Source organism: Tenrec ecaudatus, chromosome 9, assembly GCF_050624435.1.
Source record: "Tenrec ecaudatus isolate mTenEca1 chromosome 9, mTenEca1.hap1, whole genome shotgun sequence".
Taxonomy (NCBI): Eukaryota; Metazoa; Chordata; class Mammalia; order Afrosoricida; family Tenrecidae; genus Tenrec; species Tenrec ecaudatus.
The window spans coordinates 45,398,797-45,418,655 of record NC_134538.1 but is presented as its reverse complement, the minus strand read 5'-3'; positions in this window follow the sequence as shown (position 1 = coordinate 45,418,655).

Genomic DNA, 19,859 nt, shown 5'->3' with positions numbered 1-19,859 from the left:
GGCTCCCAAAGGCTTAGGGCGGGGGCACCGCAGGCCTGGGTCTACCTAAGCCTAAGGGCTGGGGCGCCCCAGGCCTGGGGCTCCCAAATCCTAAGGGCTGCGGCGCCCCAGTCCTGGGTTCCCTAAGCCTAAGGGCTGGGGTGCCACAGACCTGGGGCTCCCTACCTAAGACCTGGGGCGCCCCAGGCCTGGGGTTCCCAAAACCTAAGGGCTGGGATGCCCCATGCCTGTGGCTCCCTAAGCCTAAGGTTTGGGGAGCCCCAAGCCTGGGGCTCCTAAGGCTATGGGCTGGGGCACCCGAGGCCTGGGGATCCCTAAGTCTAAGTGCTGGGGCGCAGCAGTCCTGTGGTTACCTCAGCCTAAGGGATGGAGCACCCCAGGCCTGGGGATCCCAAAGCCTAAGGGCAGGGGCGCCCCGGGCCTGGGGTTCCCGAAGCCTAAGGGCTGGGGCGCCCCAGGCCTGGGGCTCCCTAAGCCTAATAGCTGGGGCGCTTCAGGCCTGGGGCTCCCAAAGCATAAGGGCTGGGTGCCCCAGGCTTGGGGCTCCCTAAGCCTAAGGGCTGGGGCGCCCCGGTCCTGGGGTTCCCAAAGCCTAAGTGCTGGGGCGCCCCGGGATCTGGGGCTCCCAAGCCTAAGGGCTGTGGCTCCACAGACCTGAGGCTCCCAAATCCTATGGGCTGGGGCGCCCCAGGCCTGGGGCTCCCTAAGCCTAAGGGCTGGGTCGCACCAGGCCTGGGGCTCCCTAAGCCTTAGGGCTGGGGCGCCCCAGGCCTGGCGCTCCCAAAGCCTAGGGGCTGGGGCTTCCCTTGTCTGGGGCTCCCTAAGACTAAGGGCTGGGGCGCCAAAGGACGTGGGCTCCCTAAGGCTAAGGGCTGGGCACACCAGGCCTGGGGCTCCCTAAGCCTATGGGCTGGGGCCCCAGGCCTGTGGCTCCCTAAGCCTAAGGGTGGGGGCGACCCAGGCCAGGGGCACCATAAGCCTAAGTGCTGGGGTGCCCCCGGCCTGGGGCTCCCTAATCCTAAGGGTTGGGTCGACCCAGGGCTGGGTCTCCCTAAGCCTAAGGGCTGGGGTTCCCAAGGCCTGGGGCTTTTAAGTCTAAGTGCTGGGGCGCTCCAGGCCAGGCTCCCTAAGTCTAAGGGCTGGGGATCACAGGGCCTGGGGCTCCCTAAGCCTAAGGCTGGGTCACCCCAGGCCTGGGGCTCCTTAAGCCTAAGGGCTTGGGTGACCCAGGCCTGGGGCTACCTAAGCCTAAGGGCTGGGGCTCCCCAGGCCTGGGGCTCCCAAAGGCTAAGGGCTGTGGTGCCCCATGCCTTGGGCTCTCAAAGGGTAAGGGCTTGGGTGCCCCAAGCCTGGGGCTCCCTAAGCCTAAGGGCTGGGGCGCCCAAGGCCTGGGGCTCCCTAAGCCTAAGGGCTGGGGCGCCCCAGTCCTGGGGCTCTAAAAGCATAAGGGCTGGGGGGCCCCAGGTCTGGGGCTTTTAAGTCTAAGTGCTGGGGCGCTCCAGGCCAGGGGCTCCCTAAGTCTAAGGGCTGGGGGTCCCCGGGCCTGGGGCTCCCTATGCCTAAGGCTGGGTCACCCCAGGCCTGGGGCTCCTTAAGCCTAAAGGCTGGGGTGACCCAGGCCTGGGGCTACCTAAGCCTAATGGCTGGGGCGCCCCAGGCTGGGGCTACCTAAGCCTAATGCCTGGGGCTTCCCAGCCCTGAGGCTCCCTAAGCCTAAGCGCGGGGCGAGCCAGGCCTGGGGCTACCTAGTCCTAATGGATGGGGCGCCCCAGGCATGGGGATGCCAAAGCCTAAGTGCTGGTGCGTCCCTGGCCTGTGCCTCCCCAAGCCTAAGGGCGGGGGCGCCACAGGCCTGAGGCTCCCTAAGCCGATGGGCTGGGGCGCACAAGGCCTGGGGATCCCTAAGCCTAATGGCTAGGTCGCCCCAGGCCTGGGGCTCCCTAAGCCTAAGTGCTGGGACGGCCCTGACCTGGGGTTCCCAAAGGCTAAGGGCTGGGGCGCCACATGCCTGGGGCTCCCAAAGGCTAAGGGAGGGGGCACCACAGGCCGGGGTCTACCTAAGCCGAAGGGCTGGGGCGCCTCAGGACTGGGGCTCCCAAATCCTAAGGGCTGCGGCGCCCCAGTCCTCGGATCCCTAAGCCGAAGGGCTGGGGCGCAACATACCTGGGGCTCCCAAAGCATAAGGGATGTGCGCCCCAGGACTAGGGCTCCCTAAGGCTAAGGGCTGGGGCGTCCCAGGCCTCGGGCTCCCTAAGCCTAAGGGCTGGGGCGCCCCAGGCCTGGGGCTCCTTAAGCCTAAGGCCTGGGGCGCCAAGGCCTGAGGCTCCTTAAGACTAAGGGCTGGGGCTCCCCAGGCCAGGGCCTACCTAAGCCTAAGGGCGGGGTCGCCCCAGGCCTGGGGCTCCCAAAGCCTAATGGCTGTGGGGCCCCATGCCTGGGGCTCCCAAAGCTTAAGGGCTGGGCGCCCCAACCCTGCGGCACCCTAAGACTTAGGGCTGGGGCGCCCCGGGCCTGGGGCTCCCAAAACCTAAGAGCTGTGGCGGCCCAGGCTTGGGGCTCCCAAGCCTAAGGGCTGGGGTCCCTAGGCTAGGGGCTCCCTAATCCTAAGGGCTGGGGCCACCCAGGCCTGGGTCTCCCTAAGCCTATGAGTTGGGGAGACCCAGGCCAAGGGGCTCCCTAAGCCTAAGGGCTGAGGCGCCCAAGGCCTGGGGCTTTTAAGCCTAAGGGCTGGGGTTCTCCAGGACAGGGGCTCCCTAAATCTAAGGGCTGGGGGTCACCTGGCCTGGGGCTCCCTAAGCCTAAGGGCTGGGGCGGCTCAGGACTGGGGCACCCAAAGCCTAAGGGCGGTGGCGCCCCAGGCCTGGGGCTCCAAAACCCTAAAGGCTGGGGCGCCCCAGGCCTGGGGCTCCCTACGCCTAAGGGTTGTGGTGCCCCAGGCCTGGGCTCCCAAAGCCTAAAGGCTGGGTCGCCCAAGGCCTGGGGCTCCCTAAGGCTAAGGGTTGGGGCGCCCCAGGCCTGGGGCTCCCTAAGCCTAAGGGCTGGGGCGCCCCAGGCCTGGGTGTCCCGAAGCCTAAGGCCTGGGGCACCCCAGGCCTGGGGCTCCCTAAGCCTAAGGGCTGGGTCTCCCCAGGCCACAGGCTCCTTAAGCCTAAGGGCTGGGGCGCCCCAGGGCTGGGGCTCCCAAAGCCTAAGGGAGGGCGAGCCAGGCCTGGGGCTCCCTAAGCCTAAGGGCTAGGGCGTCCCAGTCCTGGGGCTCCCAAAGCATAAGGGCTGGGCGCCACAGGACTGGGGCTCCCTAAGTCTAAGGGCTGGGGCACCCCAGGCCAAGGGCTCCCTAAGCCTAAGGGCTGGGGCGCCCCAGGCCTGGGGCTCCCTAAGCCTAAGGCCTGGGGCGTGAAGATCTGAGGCTCCCTAAGCCTAAGGGCAGGATCGCCCCAGGCCTGGGGCTCCCAAAGCCTAATGGCTGTGGGGCCCCATTCCTGGGGCTCCGAACGTTTAAGGGCTGGGCGCCCCAACCCTGCGGCACCCTAAGACTAAGGGCTGGGGAGCCCCAGGCCTGGGGCTCCCAAAACCTAAGAGCTGGGGCGGCCCAGGCCTGGGGCTCCCAAACCTAAGGGCTGGGGTCCCCAGGCTTGGGGCTCCCTAATCCTAAGGGCTGGGTCGACCCAGGCCTGGGTCTCCCTAAGCCTATGAGTTGCGGTGACCCAGGCCAGGGGCTCCTTAAGCCTACGGGCTGGGGCGCCCAAAGCCTGGGGCTTTTAAGCCTAAGGGCTGGGGTACTCCAGGCCAGGGGCTCCCTAAGTCTAAGGGCTGGGGCGGCTCAGGACTGGGGCACCCAAAGCCAAAGGGCGGGGACGCCCCAGGCCTGGGGCTTCAAAACCTAAGGGCTGGGGCGCCCCAGGCCTGGGCTCCCAAAGCCTAAAGGCTGGGCCGCCCAAGGCCTGGGGCTCCCTAAGGCTAAGGGCTGGGGCGCCCGAGGCCTGGGGGTCCCCAAGCCTAAGGGCTGGGGCGCCCCAGGCCTGGGCGTCCCGAAGCCTAAGGCCTAGGGCACCCAAGGCCTGTGGCTCCCTAAGCCTAAGGGCTGGGGTGCCCCAGGCCTGGGGCTCCCTAAGCCTAATAGCTGGGGCGCACCAGGCCTGGGGCTCCCTAAGCCTTAGGGCTGGGGAGCCCCAGGCCTGGTGCTCTCAATGCCTAAGGGCTGGGGTGCCCCAGGCCTGCAGCTCCCAAAGCCTAAGGGCTGGGGCTTCCCTTGTCTGGGGCTCCCTAAGACTAAGGGCTGAGGTGCCCCAGGACGGGGGTTCCCAAAACCTAAAAGCTGTGGCGCCCATGCCAGGGGCTCCCTGAGCCTAAGGGCTGGGGCGCCCAAGGCCTGGGGCTCCCTAAGGCTAAGGGCTGGGCACCCCAGGCCTGGGGCTCCGTAAGCCTATGGGCTGGGGCCCCAGGCCTGTGGCTCCCTAAGCCTAAGGGTGGGGGCGACCCACCCAGTGGTTACATAAGCCTAAGTGCTGGGGCGCCCCAGGCCGGGGGCTCCCTAATCCTAAGGCTTGGGGCGACCCAGGGCTGGGTCTCCCTAAGCCTAAGGGTTGGGGGGCCCAAGGCCTGGGGCTTTTAAGTCTAAGTGCTGGGGCGCTCGAGGCCAGGGGCTCCCTAAGTCTAAGGGCTTGGGGTCACCGGGCCTGGGGCTCCCTAAGCCTAAGGCTGGGTCACCCAAGGCCTGGGGCTCCTTAAGCCTAAGACTGGGGCGACCCAGGCCTGGGGCTACCTAAGCCTAAGGACTGGGGCGCCCCAGGCCTGGGGCTCCCAAAGGCTAAGGGCTGTGGTGCCCCAGGCCTGGGGATTCCATAGCCTAAGTGATGGGACGCCCCAGGCCTGGGGCTCCCTAAGCCTAAGTGCTGTGGCGCCCCAGGCCTGGGGCTCCCTAAGCCTAAGGGCTGGGGCGTCCCAGGCCTGGGGCTCCCTAAGCCTAAGGACTGGGGCGCCCCAGTCCTGGGGCTCCCAAAGCATAAGGGATGGGCGCCCCAAGACTGGGGCTCCCTAAGGCTATGAGTTTGGGCGACCAGGCCAGGGGCTCCCTAAGCCTAAGGGCTGGGGCGCCCAAGGCCTGGGGCTTTTAAGCCTAAGGGCTGGGGTGCTCCAGGCCAGGGGCTCCCTAAGTCTAAGGGCTGGGGGTCACCTGGCCTGGGGCTCCCTAAGCCTAAGGGCTGGGGCGGCTCAGGACTGGGGCACCCAAAGCATAAGGGTGGGGGCGCCCCAGGCCTGGGGCTCCAAAAGCCTAAGGGCTGGGGTTCCCCAGGCCTGGGGCTCAATACGCCTAAGGGCTGTGGCGCCCCAGGCCTGGGCTCCCAAAGCCTAAAGGCTGGGGCGCCCAAGGCGTGGGGCTCCCTAAGGCTAATGTTTGGGGCGCCCCAGGCCTGGGGCTCCCTACCCTAAGGGCTGGGGCGCCCGAGGCCTGGGGGTCCCCAAGGCTAAGGGCTGGGGCGCTCCATGCCTGGGCGTCCCGAAGCCTAAGGCCTGGGGCACCCCAGGCCTGGGGCTCCCTAAGCCTACGGGCTGGGTCTCCCCAGGCCACGGGCTCCTTAAGCCTAAGGGCTGGGGCGCCCCAGGCCTGGGGATCCCAAAGCCTAAGGGTTGGTGCGCCCCAGGCCTGGGGCTCCCAAAGCCTAAGGGCTGGGGCTTCACAGGCCTGAGGCTCCCTAAGCCTAAGGGGGGGCGAGCCAGGCCTGGGGTTCCCTAAGCCTAAGGGCTGGGGCGCCCCAGTCCTGGGGCTCCCTAAGCCTAAGGACTGGGGCGCCCCAGGCCTGGGGCTCCCTAAGCCTAAGGCCTGGGGCGCGAATGCCTGGGGCTCCCTAAGCCTGAGGCTCCCTAAGCCTAAGGGCGGGGTCGCCCCAGGCCTGGGGCTGCCAAACCTAATGGCTGTGGGGCCCCATGCCTGGGGCTCCCAACGCTTAAGGGCTGGGCGCCCCAACCCTGCGGCACCCTAAGACTAAGGGCTGGGGCGCCACAGGCCTGGGGCTCCCAAAGCCTAATGGCTGTGGGGCCCCATTCCTGGGGCTCCGAACGTTTAAGGGCTGGGCGCCCCAACCCTGCGGCACCCTAAGACTAAGGGCTGGGGCGCCCCAGGCCTGGGGCTCCCAAAACCTAAGAGCTGGGGCGGCCCAGGCCTGGGGCTCCCAAACCTAAGGGCTGGGGTCCCCAGGCTTGGGGCTCCCTAATCCTAAGGGCTGGGTCGACCCAGGCCTGGGTCTCCCTAAGCCTATGAATTGTGGTGACCCAGGCCAGGGGCCCCTTAAGCCTACGGGCTGGGGCGCCCAAGGCCTGGGGCTTTTAAGCCTAAGGGCTGGGGTACTCCAGGCCAGGGGCTCCCTAAGTCTAAGGGCTGGGGCGGCTCAGGACTGGGGCACCCAAAGCCAAAGGGCGGGGACGCCCCAGGCCTGGGGCTTCAAAACCTAAGGGCTGGGGCGCCCCAGGCCTGGGCTCCCAAAGCCTAAAGGCTGGGCCGCCCAAGGCCTGGGGCTCCCTAAGGCTAAGGGCTGGGGCGCCCGAGGCCTGGGGGTCCCCAAGCCTAAGGGCTGGGGCGCCCCAGGCCTGGGCGTCCCGAAGCCTAAGGCCTAGGGCACCCAAGGCCTGTGGCTCCCTAAGCCTAAGGGCTGGGGTGCCCCAGGCCTGGGGCTCCCTAAGCCTAATAGCTGGGGCGCACCAGGCTTGGGGCTCCCTAAGCCTTAGGGCTGGGGAGCCCCAGGCCTGGGGCTCCCAATGCCTAAGGGCTGGGGTGCCCCAGGCCTGCAGCTCCCAAAGCCTAAGGGCTGGGGCTTCCCTTGTCTGGGGCTCCCTAAGACTAAGGGCTAAGGTACCCCAGGACGGGGGCTCCCAAAACCTAAAAGCTGTGGTGCCCCATGCCAGGGGCTCCCTGAGCCTAAGGGCTGGGGCGCCTAAGGCCTGGGGCTCCCTAAGGTTAAGGACTGGGCACCCCAGGCCTGGGGCTCCCTAAGCCTATGGGCTGGGGCCCCAGGCCTGTGGCTCCCTAAGCCTAAGGGTGGGGGCGACCCAGGCCAGTGGCTCCATAAGCCTATGTGCTGGGGCGCCCCAGGCCTGGGGCTACCTAAGCCTAAGGACTGGGGCGCCCCAGGCCTGGGGCTCCCAAAGGCTAAGGGCTGTGGTGCCCCAGGCCTGGGGCTCCCAAAGCCCAAGGGCTGGGACTTCACAGCCCTGGGGCTCCCTAAGCCTAAGGGCGGGGCGAGCCAGGCCTTGGGCTCCCAAAGCCTAAGTGCTGGGTCGCCCCAGGCTTGGGGATTCCATAGCCTAAGTGATGGGATGCCCCAGGCCTGGGGCTCCCTAAGCCTAAGTGCTGTGGCGCCCCAAGCCTGGGGCTCCCTAAGCCTAAGGGCTGGGGCGCCCCAGGCCTGGGGCTCCCTAAGCCTAAGGACTGGGGCGCCCCAGTCCTGGGGCTCCCAAAGCATAAGGGATGGGCTCCCCAGGACTGGGGCTCCCTAAGGCTAAGGGCTGGGGCGCCCCAGGCCTGGGGATCCCTAAGCCTAAGGGCTGGGGCGCCCCAGGCCTGGGGCTCCCTAAGCCTAAGGCCTGGGGCGCCAAGGCCTGAGGCTCCTTAAGAATAAGGGCTGGGGCGCACCAGGCCAGCGGCTACCTAAGCCTAAGGGCGGGGTCGCCCCAGGCCTGGGGCTCCCAAAGCCTAATGGCTGTGGGGCCCCATGCCTGGGGCTCCCAAAGCATAAGGGCTGGGCGCCCCAACCCTGCGGCACCCTAAGACTAAGGGCTGGGGTGGCCCAGGCTTGGGCTCCAAAAGCCTAAGGGCTGGGGTCCCTAGGCTAGGGGCTCCCTAATCCTAAGTGCTGGGGCGACCCAGGCCTGGGTCTCCCTAAGCCTTTGAGTTGGGGCGACCAGGCCAGGGGCTCCCTAAGCCTAAGGGCTGGGGCGCCCAAGGCCTGGGGCTTTTAAGCCTAAGGGCTGGGGTGCTCCAGGCCAGGGGCTCCCTAAGTCTAAGGGCTGGGGGTCACCTGGCCTGGGGCTCCCTAAGCCTAAGGGCTGGGGCGGCTCAGGACTGGGGCACCCAAAGCATAAGGGTGGGGGCGCCCCAGGCCTGGGGCTCCAAAAGCCTAAGGGCTGAGGCTCCCCAGGCCTGGGGCTCAATACGCCTAAGGGCTGTGGCGCCCCAGGCCTGGGCTCCCAAAGCCTAAAGGCTGGGGCGCCCAAGGCCTGGGGCTCCCTAAGGCTAATGTTTGGGGCGCCCCAGGCCTGGGGCTCCCTACCCTAAGGGCTGGGGCGCCCGAGGCCTGGGGGTCCCCAAGGCTAAGGGCTGGGGCGCCCCAGGCCTGGGCGTCCCGAAGCCTAAGGCCTGGGGCACCCCAGGCCTGGGGCTCCCTAAGCCTACGGGCTGGGTCTCCCCAGGCCACGGGCTCCTTAAGCCTAAGGGCTGGGGCGCCCCAGGCCTGGGGATCCCAAAGCCTAAGGGTTGGTGCGCCCCAGGCCTGGGGCTCCCAAAGCCTAAGGGCTGGGGCTTCACAGGCCTGAGGCTCCCTAAGCCTAAGGGGGGGCGAGCCAGGCCTGGGGCTCCCTAAGCCTAAGGGCTGGGGCGCCCCAGTCCTGGGGCTCCCAAAGCATAAGGGCTGGGCGCCCCCGGACTGGGGCTCCCTAAGCCTAAGGTCTGGGGCGCCCCAGGCCTAGGGCTCCCTAAGCCTAAGGACTGGGGCGCCCCAGGCCTGGGGCTCCCTAAGCCTAAGGACTGGGGCGCGAAGGCCTGGGGCTCCCTAAGCATAAGGCCTGGGGCGCGAAGGCCTGAGGCTCCCTAAGCCTAAGGGCGGGGTCGCCCCAGGCCTGGGGCTCCCAAACCTAATGGCTGTGGGGCCCCATGCCTGGGGCTCCCAACGCTTAAGGGCTGGGCGCCCCAACCCTGCGGCACCCTAAGACTAAGGGCTGGGGCGCCCCAGGCCTGGGGCTCCCAAAACCTAAGAGCTGGGGCGGCCCACCCCTGGGGCTCCCAAAGCATAAGGGCTGGGGTCCCCAGGCTTGGGGCTCCCTAATCCTAAGTGCTGGGGCGACCCAGGCCTGGGTCTCCCTAAGCCTATGAGTTGTGGTGACCCAGGCCAGGGGCTCCCTAAGCCTACGGGCTGGGGTGCCCAAGGCCTGGGGCTTTTAAGCCTAAGGGCTGGGGTGCTCCAGGCCAGGGGCCCCCTAAGTCTAAGGGCTAGGGGTCACCTGGCCTGGGGCTCCCAAAGCCTAAGGGCTGTTGTCCCCAGGCTAGGGGCTCCCTAATTCTAAGGGCTGGGGCGCCCAAGGCCTGGGGCTCCCTAAGGCTAAGGGCTGGGCACCCCAGGCCTTGGGCTCCCTAAGCCTATGGGATGGGGCCCCAGACATGTGGCTCCCTAAGCCTAAGCGTGGGGGCGACCCAGGCCAGGGGCTCCATAAGCCTAAGGACTGGGGGGCCCAAGGCCTGGGACTTTTAAGTCTAAGTGCCGGGATGCCCCAAGCCTGGGGCTCCCAAAGGCTAAGGGCTGGGGCGCCCCATACCTTGGGCTCTCAAAGCATAAGGGCTGGGCGCCCCAGGACTGGAGCTCCCTAAGCCTAAGGGCTGGGGTGCCCCAGGCCAGGGGCTACCTAAGCATAAGGGCGGGGCCGCCCCAGGCCTGGGGCTGCCAAATCCTAATGGCTGTGGGGCCCCATGCCTGGGGCTCCCAAAGCTAAGGACTGGGCGCCCCAACCCTGCGGCACCCTAAGACTAAGGGCTGGGCCGCCCCAGGCCTGGGGCTCTCAAAACCTAAGAGCTGGGGCGGCCCAGGCCTGGGGCTCCCAAAGCCTAAGGGCTGGGGTCCCCAGGCTAGGGGCTCCCTAATCCTAAGGGCTGGGTCGACCCAGGCCTGGGTCTCCCTAAGCCTATGAGTTGCGGTGACCCAGGCCAGGGGCTCCTTAAGCCTACGGGCTGGGGCGCCCAAGGCCTGGGGCTTTTAAGCCTAAGGGCTGGGGTACTCCAGGCCAGGGGCTCCCTAAGTCTAAGGGCTGGGGCGGCTCAGGACTGGGGCACCCAAAGCCAAAGGGTGGGGACGCCCCAGGCCTGGGGCTTCAAAACCTAAGGGCTGGGGCGCCCCAGGCCTGGGCTCCCAAAGCCTAAAGGCTGGGCCGCCCAAGGCCTGGGGCTCCCTAAGGCTAAGGGCTGGGGCGCCCGAGGCCTGGGGGTCCCCAAGCCTAAGGGCTGGGGCGCCCCAGGCCTGGGCGTCCCGAAGCCTAAGGCCTAGGGCACCCAAGGCCTGTGGCTCCCTAAGCCTAAGGGCTGGGGTGCCCCAGGCCTGGGGCTCCCTAAGCCTAATAGCTGGGGCGCACCAGGCCTGGGGCTCCCTAAGCCTTAGGGCTGGGGAGCCCCAGGCCTGGGGCTCCCAATGCCTAAGGGCTGGGGTGCCCCAGGCCTGCAGCTCCCAAAGCCTAAGGGCTGGGGCTTCCCTTGTCTGGGGCTCCCTAAGACTAAGGGCTGAGGTGCCCCAGGACGGGGGCTCCCAAAACCTAAAAGCTGTGGCGCCCCATGCCAGGGGCTCCCTGAGCCTAAGGGCTGGGGCGCCCAAGGCCTGGGGCTCCCTAAGGCTAAGGGCTGGGCACACCAGGCCTGGGGCTCCCTAAGCCTATGGGCTGGGGCCCCAGGCCTGTGGCTCCCTAAGCCTAAGGGTGGGGGCGACCCAGGCCAGTGGCTCCATAAGCCTAAGTGCTGGGGCGCCCCAGGCCGGGGGCTCCCTAATCCTATGGCTTGGGGCTACCCAGGGCTGGGTCTCCATAAGCCTAAGGGCTGGGGGGCCCAAGGCCTGGGGCTTTTAAGTCTAAGTGCTGGGGCGCTCGAGGCCAGGGGCTCCCTAAGTCTAAGGGCTTGGGGTCACCCGGCCTGGGGCTCCCTAAGCCTAAGGCTGGGGCGACCCAGGCCTGGGGCTACCTAAGCCTAAGGACTGGGGCGCCCCAGGCCTGTGGCTCCCAAAGGCTAAGGGCTGTGGTGCCCCAGGCCTGGGGATTCCATAGCCTAAGTGATGGGACGCCCCAGGCCTGGGGCTCGCTAAGCCTAAGTGCTGTGGCGCCCCTGGCCTGGGGCTCCCTAAGCCTAAGGGCTGGGGCGCCCCAGGCCTGGGGCTCCCTAAGCCTAAGGACTGGGGCGCCCAAGGCCTGGGGCTCCCAAAACATAAGGGATGGGCGCACCAGGACTGGGGCTCCCTAAGGCTATGAGTTTGGGCGACCAGGCCAGGGGCTCCCTAAGCCTAAGGGCCGGGGCGCCCAAGGCCTGGGGCTTTTAAGCCTAAGGGCTGGGGTGCTCCAGGCCAGGGGCTTCCTAAGTCTAAGGGCTGGGGGTCACCTGGCCTGGGGCTCCCTAAGCCTAAGGGCTGGGGCGGCTCAGGACTGGGGCACCCAAAGCATAAGGGTGGGGGCGCCCCAGGCCTGGGGCTCCAAAAGCCTAAGGGCTGGGGCTCCCCAGGCCTGGGGCTCAATACGCCTAAGGGCTGTGGCGCCCCAGGCCTGGGCTCCCAAAGCCTAAAGGCTGGGGCGCCCAAGGCGTGGGGCTCCCTAAGGCTAATCTTTGGGGCGCCCCAGGCCTGGGGCTCCCTACCCTAAGGGCTGGGGCGCCCGAGGCCTGGGGGTCCCCAAGGCTAAGGGCTGGGGCGCTCCAGGCCTGGGCGTCCCGAAGCCTAAGGCCTGGGGCACCCCAGACCTGGGGCTCCCTAAGCCTACGGGCTGGGTCTCCCCAGGCCACGGGCTCCTTAAGCCTAAGGGCAGGGGCGCCCCAGGCCTGGGGATCCCAAAGCCTAAGGGCAGGGGCGCCCCAGGCCTGGGGCTCCCTAAGCCTAAGGGCTGGGGCGCCCCAGTCCTGGGGCTCTAAAAGCATAAGGGCTGGGGGGCCCCAGGCCTGGGGCTTTTAAGTCTAAGTGCTGGGGCGCTCCAGGCCAGGGGCTCCCTAAGTCTAAGGGCTGGGGGTCCCCGGGCCTGGGGCTCCCTATGCCTAAGGCTGGGTCACCCCAGGCCTGGGGCTCCTTAAGCCTAAAGGCTGGGGTGACCCAGGCCTGGGGCTACCTAAGCCTAATGGCTGGGGCTTCCCAGCCCTGGGGCTCCCTAAGCCTAAGCGCGGGGCGAGCCAGGCCTGGGGCTACCTAGTCCTAATGGATGGGGCGCCCCAGGCATGGGGATGCCAAAGCCTAAGTGCTGGTGCGTCCCTGGCCTGTGCCTCCCCAAGCCTAAGGGCGGGGGCGCCACAGGCCTGAGGCTCCCTAAGCCGATGGGCTGGGGCGCACAAGGCCTGGGGATCCCTAAGCCTAATGGCTAGGTCGCCCCAGGCCTGGGGCTCCCTAAGCCTAAGTGCTGGGACGGCCCTGACCTGGGGTTCCCAAAGGCTAAGGGCTGGGGCGCCACATGCCTGGGGCTCCCAAAGGCTAAGGGAGGGGGCACCACAGGCCGGGGTCTACCTAAGCCGAAGGGCTGGGGCGCCTCAGGACTGGGGCTCCCAAATCCTAAGGGCTGCGGCGCCCCAGTCCCCGGATCCCTAAGCCGAAGGGCTGGGGCGCAACATACCTGGGGCTCCCTAAGCCTAAGGCCTGGGGCGCCCCAGGCCTGGGGTTCCCAAAGCCTAAGGGCTGGGATGCCCCAGGCCTGTGGCTCCCAAACGTAAGAGCTGGGGCGCCCCAGGCCTGGGGCTCCCAAAGCATAAGGGCTGGGCGCCCCAGGACTGGGGCTCCCTAAACCTAAGGTTTGGGGCGCCCCAAGCCTGGGGCTCCCTAAGGCTAAGGCCTGGGGCACCCCAGGCCTGGGGATCCCTAAGTCTAAGTGAAGGGGCGCACCAGTCCAGGGGTTACCTCAGCCTAAGGGCTGAAGCACCCCAGGCCTGGGGATCCCAAAGCCTAAGGGCAGGGGCACCCCGGGCCTGGGGTTCCCAAAGCCTAAGGGCTGGGGCACCCACGGCCTGGGGATCCCAAAGCCTAAAGGCTGGGGCACCCAAGGCCTGGGGCTCCCTAAGCCTAATAGCTGGGGCGCTTCAGGCCTGGGGCTCCCTAAGCCTAATAGCTGGGGCTCTTCAGGCTTGGGGCTCCCTAAGCCTACGGGCTGGGGCGCCCCGGTCCTGGGGTTCCCAAAGCCTAAGTGCTGGAGCGCCCCGGGATCTGGGGCTGCCAAGCCTAAGGGCTGTGGCTCCCCAGACCTGAGGCTCCCAAATCCTATGGGCTGGGGCGCCCCAGGCCTGGGGCTCCCTAAGCCTAAGGGCTGGGTCGCCTCAGGCCTGGGGCTCCCTAAGCCTAAGGGCTGGGTCACACCAGGCCTGGGGCTCACTAAGCCTTAGGGCTGGGGCGCCCCAGGCCTGGGGCTCCCAAAGCCTAAGGGCTGGGGCTTCCCTTGTCTGGGGCTCCCTAAGACTAAGGGCTGGGGCGTACCAGGACGGAGGCTCCCAAATCCTAAAAGCTGTGGCGCCCCAGGCCAGGGGCTCCCTGAGCCTAAGGGCTGGGGCGCCCAAGTTCTGGGGCTCCCTAAGGTTAAGGGCTGGGCACCCCAGGCCTGGGGCTCCCCAAGCCTATGGGCTGGGGCCCAAGGCCTGAGGCTCCCTAAGCCAAAGGGTGGGGGTGACCCAGCCCAGGGACTCCATAAGCCTAAGTGCTGGGGTGCCCCCGGCCTGGGGCTCCCAACTCCTAAGGGTTGGGGTGACCCAGGGCTGGGTCTCCCTAAGCCTAAGGGCTGGGGGGCCCAAGGCCTGGGGCTTTTAAGTCTAAGTGCTGGGGCGCTCCAGGCCAGGGGCTCCCTAAGTCTAAGGGCTGGGGGTCACCAGGCCTGGGACTCCCTAAGCCTAAGGCTGGGTCACCCCAGGCCTGGGGCTCCTTAAGCCTAAGGGCTGGGGTGACCCAGGCCTGGGGATACCTAAGCCTAAGGGCTGGTGCGCCCCAGGCCTGGGGCTCCCAAAGCCTAAGGGCTGTGGTGCCCCATGACTTGGGCTCTCAAAGGCTAAGGGCTTGGGTGCCCCAAGACTGGGGCTCCCTAAGCCTAAGTGCTGTGGCGCCCAAGGCCTGGGGCTCCCTAAGCCTAAGGGCTGGGGCGCCCCAGCCTGGGGCTCCCTAAGCCTAAGTGCTGGGGCGCCCCAGGCCTGGGGCTCCCTAAGCCTAAGGCCTCGGGCGCCAAGGCCTGAGGCTCCCTAAGACTAAGGGCTAGGGCGCCCCAGGCCAGGGGCTACCTAAGCCTAAGGGCGGGGTCGCCCCAGGCCTGGGGCTCCCAAAGCCTAATGGCTGTGGGGCCCCATGCCTGGGGCTCCCAAAGCTTAAGGGCTGGGCGTCCCAACCCTGCGGCACCCTAAGACTAAGGGCTGGGGTTCTCCAGGCCTGGGGCTCCCTAAGTCTAAGGGCTGGGGGTCACCTGGCCTGGGTCTCCCTAAGCCTAAGGGCTGCGGCGGCTCAGGACTGGGGCACCCAAAGCCTAAGGGCGGGGGCACCCCAGGCCTGGGGCTCCAAAAGCCTAAGGGCTGGGGCGCCACAGGCCTGGGGCTCCCTACGCCTAAGGGCTGTGGCGCCCGAGGCCTGGGCTCCCAAAGCCTAAAGGCTGGGGCACCCAAGGCCTGGGGCTCTCTAAGGTTAAGGGTTGGGGCGCCCCAGGCCTGGGGCTCCCTAAGCCTAAGGGCTGGGGCGCCCCAGGGCTGGGGCTCCCTAAGCCTATTAGCTGGGGCGCTTCAGGCCTGGGTCTCCCAAAGCATAAGGGCTGGGCGCCCCTGGCTTGGGGCTCCCTAAGCCTAAGGGCTGGTGCGCCCCAGGCCTGGGGCTCCCAAAGCCTAAGGGCTGTGGTGCCCCATGCCTTGGGCTCTCAAAGGCTAAGGGCTTGGGTGCCCCAAGACTGGGGCTCCCTAAGCCTAAGTGCTGTGGCGCCCAAGGTCTGGGGCTCCCTAAGCCTAAGGGCTGGGGCGCCCCAGCCTGGGGCTCCCTAAGCCTAAGTGCTGGGGCGCCCCAGGCCTGGGGCTCCCTAAGCCTAAGGCCTCGGGCGCCAAGGCCTGAGGCTCCCTAAGACTAAGGGCTAGGGCGCCCCAGGCCAGGGGCTACCTAAGCCTAAGGGCGGGGTCGCCCCAGGCCTGGGGCTCCCAAAGCCTAATGGCTTGGGGCCCCATGCCTGGGGCTCCCAAAGCTTAAGGGCTGGGCGTCCCAACCCTGCGGCACCCTAAGACTAAGGGCTGGGGTTCTCCAGGCAAGGGGCTCCCTAAGTCTAAGGGCTGGGGGTCACCTGGCCTGGGTCTCCCTAAGCCTAAGGGCTGCGGCGGCTCAGGACTGGGGCACCCAAAGCCTAAGGGCGGGGGCACCCCAGGCCTGGGGCTCCAAAAGCCTAAGGGCTGGGGCGCCATAGGCTTGGGGCTCTCAACGCCTAAAGGCTGTGGCGCCCGAGGCCTGGGCTCCCAAAGCCTAAAGGCTGGGGCACCCAAGGCCTGGGGCTCCCTAAGGTTAAGTGTTGGGGCACCCCAGGCATGGGGCTCCCTAAGCCTAAGGGGTGGGGCTCCCGAGGTCTGGAGGTCCCCAAGCCTAAGGGCTGGGCCGCCCCAGGCCTGGGGCTCCCTAAGCCTAAGGGCTGGGGCGCCCCAGGGCTTGGGCTCCCTAAGCCTATTAGTTGGGGCGCTTCAGGCCTGGGGCTCCCAAAGCATAAGGGCTGGGCGCCCCTGGCTTGGGGCTCTCTAAGCCTAAGCACTGGGGCGAACCGGTCCTGGGGTTCCCAAAGCCTAAGTGCTGGGGCGCCCTGGGATCTGGGGCTCCCAAGCCTAAGGGCTGTCGCTCCCCAGACCTGAGGCTTCCAAAGCCTAAGGGCTGTGGCTCCCCAGACCTGAGGCTCCCAAAGCCTATGGGCTGGGGCGTCCCAGGCCTGGGGCTCCCTAAGCCTAAGGGCTGGGTCGCCTCAGGCCTGGGGCTCCCTAAGGCTAAGGGCTGCGTCGCACCAGGCCTGGGGCTCCCTAATCCTTAGGGATGGGGCGCCCCAGGCCTGGGGCTCCCAAAGCCTAAGGGCTGGGGTGCCCCAGGCCTGCAGCTCCCAAAGCCTAAGGGCTGGGGCTTCCCTTGTCTGGGGCTCCCTAAGACTAAGGGCTGGGGCGCCCCAGGACGGGGGCTCCCAAAACCTAAAAGCTGTGGCGCCCCAGGCCAGAGGCTCCCTGAGCCTAAGGGCTGGGGCGCCCAAGGCCTGGGGCTCCCTAAGGCTAAGGGCTGGGCACCCCAGGCCTGGGGCTCCCTAAGCCTATGGGCTGGGGCCCCAGGACTTTGGCTCCCTAAGCCTAAGGGTGGGGGCGGCCCAGGCAAGGGGTTCCATAAGCCTAAGTGCTGGGTAGCTCCCGGCCTGGGGCTCCCTAATCCTAAGGGTTGGGGCGACCCAGGGCTGGGTCTCCCTAAGCCTAAGGGCTGGGGGGCCCCAGGCCTGGGGCTTTTAAGTCTAAGTGCTGGGGCGCTCCAGGCCAGGGGCTCCCTAAGTCTAAGGGCTGGGGGTCACCGGGCCTGGGGCTCCCTAAGCCTAAGGCTGGGTCACCCCAGGCCTGGGACTCCTTAAGCCTAAAGGCTGGGGTTACCCAGGCCTAGGGCTACCTAAGCATAATGGCTGGGCCGCCCCAGGCCTGGGGCTCCCAAAGGCTAAGGGCTGTGGTGCCCCATGCCTGGGGCTCCCAAAGCCCAAGGGCTGGGGCTTCCCAGTCCTGGGCTCCCTAAGCCTAAGGACGGGCGAGCCAGGCCTGGGGCTCCCAAAGCCTAAGGGCTGGGTTGCCCCAGGCTTGGGGCTCCCATAGCCTAAGGGATGGGATGCCCCTGGCCTGGGGCTCCCAAAGGCTAAGGGCTGGGGTGCCCCATGCCTTGGACTCTCAAAGTCCAAGGGCTTGGGTGCCCGAGTCCTGGGGCTCCCTATGGCTAAGGGCTGGGGCGCCCCAGGCCTAGGGGTCACTAAGCCTAAGGGCTGGGGCGCCCCATGCCTGGGGCTCCCTAAGCCTAAGGCCTGGGGCGCCAAGGCCTGAGGCTCCCTAAGACTAAGGGCTGGGGCGCCCCAGCCCAGGAGCTACCTAAGCCTAAGGGCGGGGTCGCCCCAGGCCTGGGGCTCCCAAAGCCTAATGGCTGTGGGGCCCCATGCCTGGGGCTCCCAAAGCTTAAGGGCTGGGCGCCCCAACCCTGCGGCACCCTAAGGCTAAGGGTTGGGTTGCTCCAGGCCAGGGGCTCCCTAAGTCTAAGGGCTGAGGCTTCCCTTGTCTGGGGCTCCCTAAGACTAAGGGTTGGGGCGCCCCAGGACTGGGGCACCCAAAGCCTAAGGGCGGGGACGCCCCAGTCCTGGGGCTCCATATGCCTAAGTGCTGGGGAGCCCCAGGCTTGGGGCTCCCTAATCCTATGGGTTGGGGCGACCCAGGGCTGGGTCTTCCTAAGCCTAAGGGCTGTGGGGCCCAAGGCCTGGGGCTTTTAAGTCTAAGCGCTGGGGCGCTCCAGGCCAGGGGCTCCCTAAGTCTAAGGGCTTGGGGTCACCGGGCCTGGGGCTCCCTAAGCCTAAGGCTGGGTCACCCTAGGCCTGGGGCTCCTTAAGCCTAAGGGTTGGGGCGACCCAGGCCTGGGGCTACCTACGCCTAAGGGCTGGGGCACCCCAGGCCTGAGGCTCCCAAAGGCTAAGGGCTGTGGTGCCCCAGGCCTGGGGCTCCCAAAGCCCAAGGGCTGGGGCTTCCCAGCCCTGGGGCTCCCTAAGCCTAAGGGCGGGGCGAGCCAGGCCTGGGGCTCCCAAAGCCTAAGGCCTGGGTCGCCCCAGGTTTGGGGCTCCCATAGCCTAAGTGATGGGACGTCCCAGGCCTGGGGCTCCCAAAGGCTAAGGGCTGGGGCGTCCCATGCCTTGGGCTCTCAAAGGCTTAGGGCTTAGGTGCCCCAAGACTGGGGCTCCCTAAGCCTAAGTGCTGTGGCGCCCCAGGCCTGGGGCTCCCTAAGCATAAGGGCTGGGGCGCCCCAGGCCTGGGGCTCCCTAAACCTAAGGGCTGGGGCGCCCCAGTCCTGGGGCTCCCAAAGCATAAGGGATGTGCGCCCCAGGACTAGGGCTCCCTAAGGCTAAGGGCTGGGGCGTCCCAGGCCTGGGGCTCCCTAAGCCTAAGGGCTGGGGCGCCCCAGGCCTGGGGCTCCCTAAGCCTAAGGCCTGGGGCGCCAAGGCCTGAGGCTCCTTAAGACTAAGGGCTGGGGCTCCCCAGGCCAGGGGCTACCTAAGCCTAAGGGCGGGGTCGCCCCAGGCCTGGGGCTCCCAAAGCCTAATGGCTGTGGGGCCCCATGCCTGGGGCTCCCAAAGCTTAAGGGCTGGGCGCCCCAACCCTGCGGCACCCTAAGACTTAGGGCTGGGGCGCCCCGGGCCTGGGGCTCCCAAAACCTAAGAGCTGTGGCGGCCCAGGCTTGGGGCTCCCAAGCCTAAGGGCTGGGGTCCCTAGGCTAGGGGCTCCCTAATCCTAAGGGCTGGGGCCACCCAGGCCTGGGTCTCCCTAATCCTATGAGTTGGGGAGACCCAGGCCAAGGGACTCCCTAAGCCTAAGGGCTGAGGCGCCCAAGGCCTGGGGCTTTTAAGCCTAAGGGCTGGGGTTCTCCAGGACAGGGGCTCCCTAAATCTAAGGGCTGGGGGTCACCTGGCCTGGGGCTCCCTAAGCCTAAGGGCTGGGGCGGCTCAGGACTGGGGCACCCAAAGCCTAAGGGCGGTGGCGCCCCAGGCCTGGGGCTCCAAAACCCTAAAGGCTGGGGCGCCCCAGGCCTGGGGCTCCCTACGCCTAAGGGTTGTGGTGCCCCAGGCCTGGGCTCCCAAAGCCTAAAGGCTGGGTCGCCCAAGGCCTGGGGCTCCCTAAGGCTAAGGGTTGGGGCGCCCCAGGCCTGGGGCTCCCTAAGCCTAAGGGCTGGGGCGCCCCAGGCCTTGGTGTCCCGAAGCCTAAGGCCTGGGGCACCCCAGGCCTGGGGCTCCCTAAGCCTAAGGGCTGGGTCTCCCCAGGCCACAGGCTCCTTAAGCCTAAGGGCTGGGGCGCCCCAGGGCTGGGGCTCCCAAAGCCTAAGGGAGGGCGAGCCAGGCCTGGGGCTCCCTAAGCCTAAGGGCTAGGGCGTCCCAGTCCTGGGGCTCCCAAAGCATAAGGGCTGGGCGCCACAGGACTGGGGCTCCCTAAGTCTAAGGGCTGGGGCACCCCAGGCCAAGGGCTCCCTAAGCCTAAGGGCTGGGGCGCCCCAGGCCTGGGGCTCCCTAAGCCTAAGGCCTGGGGCGTGAAGATCTGAGGCTCCCTAAGCCTAAGGGCAGGATCGCCCCAGGCCTGGGGCTCCCAAAGCCTAATGGCTGTGGGGCCCCATTCCTGGGGCTCCGAACGTTTAAGGGCTGGGCGCCCCAACCCTGCGGCACCCTAAGACTAAGGGCTGGGGAGCCCCAGGCCTGGGGCTCCCAAAACCTAAGAGCTGGGGCGGCCCAGGCCTGGGGCTCCCAAACCTAAGGGCTGGGGTCCCCAGGCTTGGGGCTCCCTAATCCTAAGGGCTGGGTCGACCCAGGCCTGGGTCTCCCTAAGCCTATGAGTTGCGGTGACCCAGGCCAGGGGCTCCTTAAGCCTACGGGCTGGGGCGCCCAAAGCCTGGGGCTTTTAAGCCTAAGGGCTGGGGTACTCCAGGCCAGGGGCTCCCTAAGTCTAAGGGCTGGGGCGGCTCAGGACTGGGGCACCCAAAGCCAAAGGGCGGGGACGCCCCAGGCCTGGGGCTTCAAAACCTAAGGGCTGGGGCGCCCCAGGCCTGGGCTCCCAAAGCCTAAAGGCTGGGCCGCCCAAGGCCTGGGGCTCCCTAAGGCTAAGGGCTGGGGCGCCCGAGGCCTGGGGGTCCCCAAGCCTAAGGGCTGGGGCGCCCCAGGCCTGGGCGTCCCGAAGCCAAAGGCCTAGGGCA